This window comes from Coregonus clupeaformis, unplaced genomic scaffold, assembly GCF_020615455.1.
Source record: "Coregonus clupeaformis isolate EN_2021a unplaced genomic scaffold, ASM2061545v1 scaf0086, whole genome shotgun sequence".
NCBI lineage: Eukaryota > Metazoa > Chordata > Actinopteri > Salmoniformes > Salmonidae > Coregonus > Coregonus clupeaformis.
Window position 1 is genome coordinate 1 of NW_025533541.1, and position 7,374 is coordinate 7,374.

Sequence of the window (7,374 nt, forward strand, 5' to 3'; positions counted from 1 at the left end):
GTGTGTGTACTCGTTTTGGTGACATATGAAGACAATTTTATGACAACTCACCTTCAATGTCAGGACGCTCGGAAATATGAGGACATTTTTGGAGTCCTCATTTTTCCGAGCTCACTACAGTGTTCTAGACGACCATAGAATGCCCCTAAACCAAAAATCTGAAAAGTCTTTAAATGTCACAATCTCATGATTTGAAGTGTGTGTGTGTGTTTACGCTTTTTGCTCACCTGTGAATACGCCACCTAGTGGTCAGTTTTGGAACATTAACACACTTTAAACACACTTTAGTCACGTGACACACTTTAGTCACGTGACACACTTTAGTTACATGACATTTCCTGATTTTGTTTGAGCACACTTTCCAACTATTCAAGATAGATTTACTTGAATACACATAATACATGTCATCATAGTCAACTATAACTAAGCTTTGGAGAAAAGCGTCTGCTAAATGGCATATTATTTATTTATTATCATAAAATCCTCCTAAATCCCTCAAATAAAAACGTAATTTAGCATCAATTAGCCAGATAAGCTAATGTTAGCAAATTAGCTGAAAGGAATGAAAAGGACTTTTGCCACATGGAAAATTCAGAACTGGAAGAAGTGCAAGAGAAATGAAGGTAATACATTTATTTTTCTTCATTTACAACTAAAGAGATAGTTATTATCTAAGCTGTTCTTACATTTAAGTGTTCTTGACCACAAATGTTACTTAGCACTATCATGTTTTTCCATTTAAAGCCAAAGTGATGATATTGGTTGTTCAGTTCAGATAATGTTATTTGTAGAGTTTACAGTACTATACTTTTATAACAGTATTTATCTTTGAAGGTGTTAAGATTGCTTACTGTGCTTACTGTGAAAAGATTGCTATTGTGATTGCAGTTGCATAAGGTTTGCACTGATCGGTTAGCCTAATAAGCTAACCGGATACTGCATTAGTAAGAACATGAGCACGATATGACTAAAGGCAGACTAATACCATTTGATATATCCTTATTCGATTCAAATCAAGTATTAGTCTTTTCTGTATTTGTCTCGCTGACTTTTTGTCATCCAATGTAGATGTTTTCTAGTTGAGGAGCACATGGGCAATTGAAGAGCATGTCAAAACGAAGAGCCAGACTTAGTCCTGAGGCTGAGGCTATTCATTTTATTATTTCTGGAAGTGACAAGCCTTGTATAAAGTCAAATGGATCAATGACTATAAAGGTATGTTATACACACACGCTACACTTATTGGGTCATACCATATTGGGATGTCATTTGAAACACATTCAAGTCTTACACAAGTGAAAAAATCACTGCGTACCGCTGCATTAGACACATACGGCTTTAACATCCAATTTCAGAAGTTATGTTGTGATTCTTTTGCAAGCAGTTGGGGGATGGGGAAAAATATTCAAGATTTATGAACTACACCTCCCAACTTCTATTAGAATGTGTGATATTGGTGGTAATTTCCTTGGCCAGTCGGCAGACCGTTCGCGCTATGTGTGAAAGCCGGTAATGTGATTTAAATTCAAAAATGTTTTTAACATTTGATCATAACAACCCCAACGATAAACGGAATGTAGAAGCATTTGGGTGATAAAAATTTACAATATATGTGAATGATGCGTATCAGCGCGTAGAACAAATACGGCACCATTCAAGTTAACAGAACAGCGAAAATGCACCGCCCGAGTAGGCCTACCGACAGAGTGTTCACAACATGAGTGGGTGTGTGCGTAATCCCTGCCTGTTGTGATTTGGGATTTTTTGTGTGCGCTGATGTCCTTAAATACAAAGTCTGCAATAAAGCGGTCTAAAGCGAGGAGTCAAAGGCAGACTCAGCGGTGCAAGTCACTGCAGGTCTAGTGGTGATAACTGCTGGAACCTGACCGGGGATCACATCTCTTTTTGCCCCGCTTTAACGCCATTGTTTCGGCGTTTCCGTTTTTAGCTGTAGATCTGTCATTAAATCCAACATAAAATACGTCTCCTCGTGATTTCATAGTTTTCAGACCAAATTTATTTTGAATGATGTCACCTTTTTGGGTCCTTACCAGTTTGCACCCCTGCAATGGATCTTTCCCCTAAATATTAAATCATACACATTGATAAGCAGGCTAAATGGGTCTGATCAACTGCAATTCATTAACCTAATTTGAACTGTATTACTTGATACTAAGTTCTTAACTTCTAGCTTCCCTACACTGGCTTCCTGTTAAGGCAAGGGCTGATTTCAAGGTTTTACTGTTAACCTATAAAGCGTTACATGGGCTTGCTCCTACCTATCTTTCCGAGTTGGTCCTGCCGTACATACCAATACGTACGCTACGGTCACAAGACGCAGGCCTCCTAATTGTCCCTAGAATTTCTAAGCAAACAGCGGGAGGCAGGGCTTTCTCCTATAGATCTCCATTTTTATGGAACAGTCTGCCTACCCATGTGAGAGACGCAGACTCGGTCTCAACCTTTAAGTCTTTACTGAAGACTTATCTCTTCAGTAGGTCATATGATTGAGTGTAGTCTGGCCCAGGAGTGTGAAGGTGAACGGAAAGGCTCTGGAGCAACGAACAGCCCTTGCTGTCTCTGCCAGGCCGGTTCCCCCTCTCCACTGGGGTTCTCTGCCTCTAACCCTGTTGCAGGGGCTGAGTCACTGGCTTGCTGGTGCTCTTTCATGCCGTCCCTGGGAGGGGTGCGTCACTTGAGTGGGTTGAGTTACTGACGTGATCTTCCTGTCTGGGTTGGCGCCCCCCCTTGGTTTGTGCTGTGGTGGAGACCTCTGTGGGCTATACTCGGCCTTGTCTCAGGATTGTAAATTGGTGGTTGAGGATATCCCTCTAGTGGTGCGGGGGCTGTGCTTTGGCAGAGTGGGTGGGGTTATATCCTTCCTGTTTGGCCCTGTCCGTGGTTTCTTCGGATGGGGCCACAGTGTCTCCGGACCGCTCCTGTCTCAGCCTCCAGTATTTATGCTGCAGTAGTTTATGTGTCGGGGGGCTGGGGTTGGTTGGTTATACCTGGAGTACTTCTCCTGTCTTATCCAGTGTCCTGTGTGAATTTAAGTATGCTCTCTCTAATTCTCTCGTTCTCTCTTTCTCTCTGAGAACCTGAGCCCTAGGACCATACGTCAGGACTACCGGGCATGATGACACCTTGCTGTCCCCAGTCCGCCTGGCCTTGCTGCTATTCCAGTTTCAACTGTTCTGCCTGCGGTTACGAAACCCCTACCTGTCCCAGACCTGCTGTTTTCAACTCTTAATGATCGGCTATGAAAAGCCAACTGAGAGACCTGAGCCCTAGGACCATACGTCGGGACTACCGGCCGTGGTGACTCCTTGCTGTCCCCAGTCCGCCTGGCCTTGCTGCTATTCCAGTTTCAACTGTTCTGCCTGCGGTTATGGAACCCCTACCTGTCCCAGACCTGCTGTTTTCAACTCTTAATGATCGGCTATGAAAAGCCAACTGAGATTTATTCCTGATTATTATTTGACCATGCTTGTCACTTATGAACATTTTTGAACATCTTGGCATGGTTCTGTTATAATCTTCACCCGGCACAGCCAGAAGAGGACTGGCCACCCCTCATAGCCTGGTTCCTCTCTAGGTTTCTTCCTAGGTTTTCGCCTTTCTAGGGAGTTTTTCCTAGCCACCGTGCTTCTACACCTGCATTACTAGCTGTTTGGGGTTTTAGGCTGGGTTTCTGTACAGCACTTCGAGATATTAGCTGATGTAAGAAGGGCTATATAAAATAAAATTGATTGATTGATTGTTACATCAGGACGTGGTGTATTTGCCTCAGCACCAATTGAAAAGGGATCCTTTGTCCTCGAGTACCGTGGGGAGTTTATATCGCAATATGAATGGGACAAGAGGCAGGGGAAGTATACGGAAAAGCAAAATGCTTTCTTGTTTGATTTTGAATGGAACAATGACTCATGGTGGTAAGTAAAACCCTATAAGACATCAGTTAATCTCTATATGTTTATATGTTTTGTGGAGAAAACGTAAATCTGTTTCCCTCTTCAATTTTAGCATAGATGCATCCTGCGAAGATGGTTCACTGGGGAGGCTGGTAAATGATGCCCACAGGTCCCCAAATTGCAAAATGAAAAAGATGATAGTCCAATGTAAACCTCCTCTTTGCTTGTTTGCTATTGAAAACATCCAAGCAGAGAGTGAAATAACCTATGATTATGGATAATCTCAGTGGCCATGGCGTGCTCTGGTAAGTAAATCTGCTTTGATATATTATAATGTATAGGATCTGTCAAAGAATTATAAAATATATAAATACATGTCCCTTCTTACATGTATGTTGTCACCGCTTTATATATATATATACAGTTGAAGTCGGAAGTTTACATACACCTTAGCCAAATACATTTAAACTCAGTTTTTCACAATTCCTGACATTTAATCCAAGTAAAAATTCCCTGTTTTAGGTCAGTTAGGATCACCACTTTATTTTAAGAATGTGAAATGTCAGAATAATAGTAGAGAGAATTATTTATTTCAGCTTTTATTTCTTTCATCACATTCCCAGTGGGTCAGAAGTTTACATACACTCAATTAGTATTTGGTAGCATTGCCTTTAAATTGTTTAACTTGGGTCAAACGTTTCGGGTAGCCTTCCACAAGCTTCCCACAATAAGTTGGGTGAATTTTGGCCGATTCCTCCTGACAGAGCTGGTGTAACTGAGTCAGGTTTGTAGGCCTCCTTGCTCGCACACGCTTTTTCAGTTCTGCCCACACATTTTCTATAGGATTGAGGTCAGGGCTTTTTGATGGCCACTCCAAAACCTTAACTTTGTTGTCCTTAAGCCATTTTGCCACAACTTTGGAAGTATGCTTGGGGTCATTGTCCATTTGGAAGACCCATTTGCGACCAAGCTTTAACTTCCTGACTGATGTCTTGAGATGTTGCTTCAATATATCCACATAATTTTCCTTCCTCATGATGCCATCTATTTTTTTAAGCGCACCAGTCCCTCCTGCAGCAAAACACCCCCCACAGCATGATGCTGCCACCCCCGTGCTTCACGGTTGGGATGGTGTCCTTCGGCTTGCAAGCCTACCCCCTTTTTCCTCCAAACATATTGATGGTCATTAAGGCCAAACAGTTCTATTTTTGTTTCATCAGACCAGAGGACATTTCTCCAAAAGTACGATCTTTGTCCCCATGTGCAGTTGCAAACCACAGTCTGGCTTTTTTATGGCGGTTTTGAAGCAGTGGCTTCTTCCTTGCTGAGCGGCCTTTCAGGTTATGTCGATATAGGACTTGTTTTACTGTGGATATAGATACTTTTGTACCTGTTTCCTCCAGCATCATCACAAGGTCCTTTGCTGTTGTTCTGGGATTGATTTGCACCTTTCGCACCAAAGTACATGCATCTCTAGGAGACAGAATGCGTCTCCTTCCTGAGCGGTATGACGGCTTCGTGGTCCCATGGTGTTTATACTTGTGTACTATTGTTTGTACAGATGAACGTGGTACCTTCAGGCGTTTGGAAATTGCTCCCAAGGATGAACCAGACTTGTGGAGGTCTACACATTTTTTTCTGAGGTCTTGGCTGATTTCTTTTGATTTTCCCATGATGTCAAGCAAAGAGGCACTGAGTTTGAAGGTAGGCCTTGAAATAAATCCACAGGTACACCTCCAATTGACTCAAATTATGTCAATTAACCTATCAGAAGCTTCTAAAGCCATGACATAATTTTCTGGAATTTTCCAAGCTGTTTAAAGGCACAGTCAACTTAGTGTATGTAAACTTCTGACCCACTGGAATTGTGATACAGTGAATTATAAGTGAAAAAATCTGTCTGTAAACAATTGTTGGAAAAATTACTTGTATCATGCACAAAGTAGATGTCCTAACCAACTTGCCAAAACTATAGTTTGTTAACAAGAAATTTGTGGAGTGGTTGAAAAACGAGTTTTAATGACTCCAACCTAAGTGTATGTAAACTTCCGACTTCAACTGTATACACTGATTAAATAGAGTATAATACAGAATATTTATTGTTGTGTTTCGTTGCAGACACCAAGTGACAAGATCCCAGCTCAAGCTTCAGCAGACCCAGAAGTGAGACAGAGATCCACTTCATCCTTCCAACAGGTTATTACACATTTATTGTAGATTTTTTCTATTTAAATTAAATTTTTATCTCAGTTCATTCCAAAATATGAATTAAATGGCTTTTTACTGTATTACAACCAACCTTTTGTGTAAAATGTTCACAATATCAAAATTCCCATAACTTGTTTCGATATCATAGCATAAACAAAATTAGCCCGACCATTTGACAGAACTAACCGCCCCTCAAAACATAAAATTAATCTTTATTCTCTCTAATGCCTATGTTTTTGTATTTTTGGGGCAATGTTTTTGCCCATTTAACATATTTCTTATCAATTTGCGTGATTTAATTTATATGGCAGTTAACCATTTACATTACTTTTAAGGTTGTGAGCTTTCGTTTACAACAAAAGGATAACTCAAAGTCAGGAACCTTGACTCTAGATGTGTTCAGTCGTCAAGTCCTCATTTGGTACTAAGGCTGTTCAAGACGTAAATGTGTTTCAGATGACGTCCCGATATGGTATGACCCAACCAGAGTAGAGTGTGTGTGTGTTACACGGTCCTCATATTGTTGGTTAGCAGATATTGTACAGTTTTAACCATTTCTATAGAGTCTTGCATAAAAAACCCACATCCACATATGAATTATCTTTCCTAACATCTGTGGTCAATGCAGCCCTTGACCTCATCAATGAGTCTCACCCCAAAGGCGATTATGATAGACAGGTGGTAGGAATATATTGTAACTGAACTGAGTATGATCATTAGTTTACGAAATAGATATGATCTATATTATAAAACACAATATTTCTGACATGTTATTGTTGTATTTCGATGCAGACACCAAGTGACAAGATCCCAGCTCAACCTTCAGCAGACCCAGAAGTGAGACAGAGATCCACTTCATCCTTCCAACAGGTTATTACACATTTATTGTAGATCTTTTCTATTTAAATTAAATTGTTGTCTCAGTTCATTCCAATATATAAATTACATGGCTTTTTACTATATTACAACCAACCTTTTGTGTAAAATGTTCACAATATCAACATTCCCATAACTTGTTTCGATATCATAGCATAAACAAAATTAGCCGGACCATTTGACAGAACTAACCGCCCCTCAAAACATTAAATTAATCTTTATTCTCTCTAATGCCTATGTTTTTTGTATTTTTGGGGCAATGTTTTTGCCCATTTAACATATTTCTTGTCATTTTGCGTGATTTAATTTATATGGCAGTTGATCCATTTACATTACTTTTAAGGTTGTGAGCTTTCTTTGACAACAAAAGGATAACTCA

At 40.3% G+C, this 7,374-nt stretch overlaps 1 long non-coding RNA gene across 1 annotated transcript; it reads left to right on the plus strand.

Annotated features, from left to right (window-relative positions):
- Nucleotides 1-6: 6 nt before the first annotated feature.
- Nucleotides 7-6,069, plus strand: LOC121566477. Its single transcript, XR_006000904.2, has 4 exons — nt 7-1,215; nt 3,770-3,932; nt 4,024-4,216; nt 6,030-6,069. It is a non-coding gene; the product is annotated as an uncharacterized LOC121566477 (long non-coding RNA).
- The last annotated feature ends 1,305 nt before the right edge of the window (nt 6,070-7,374 follow it).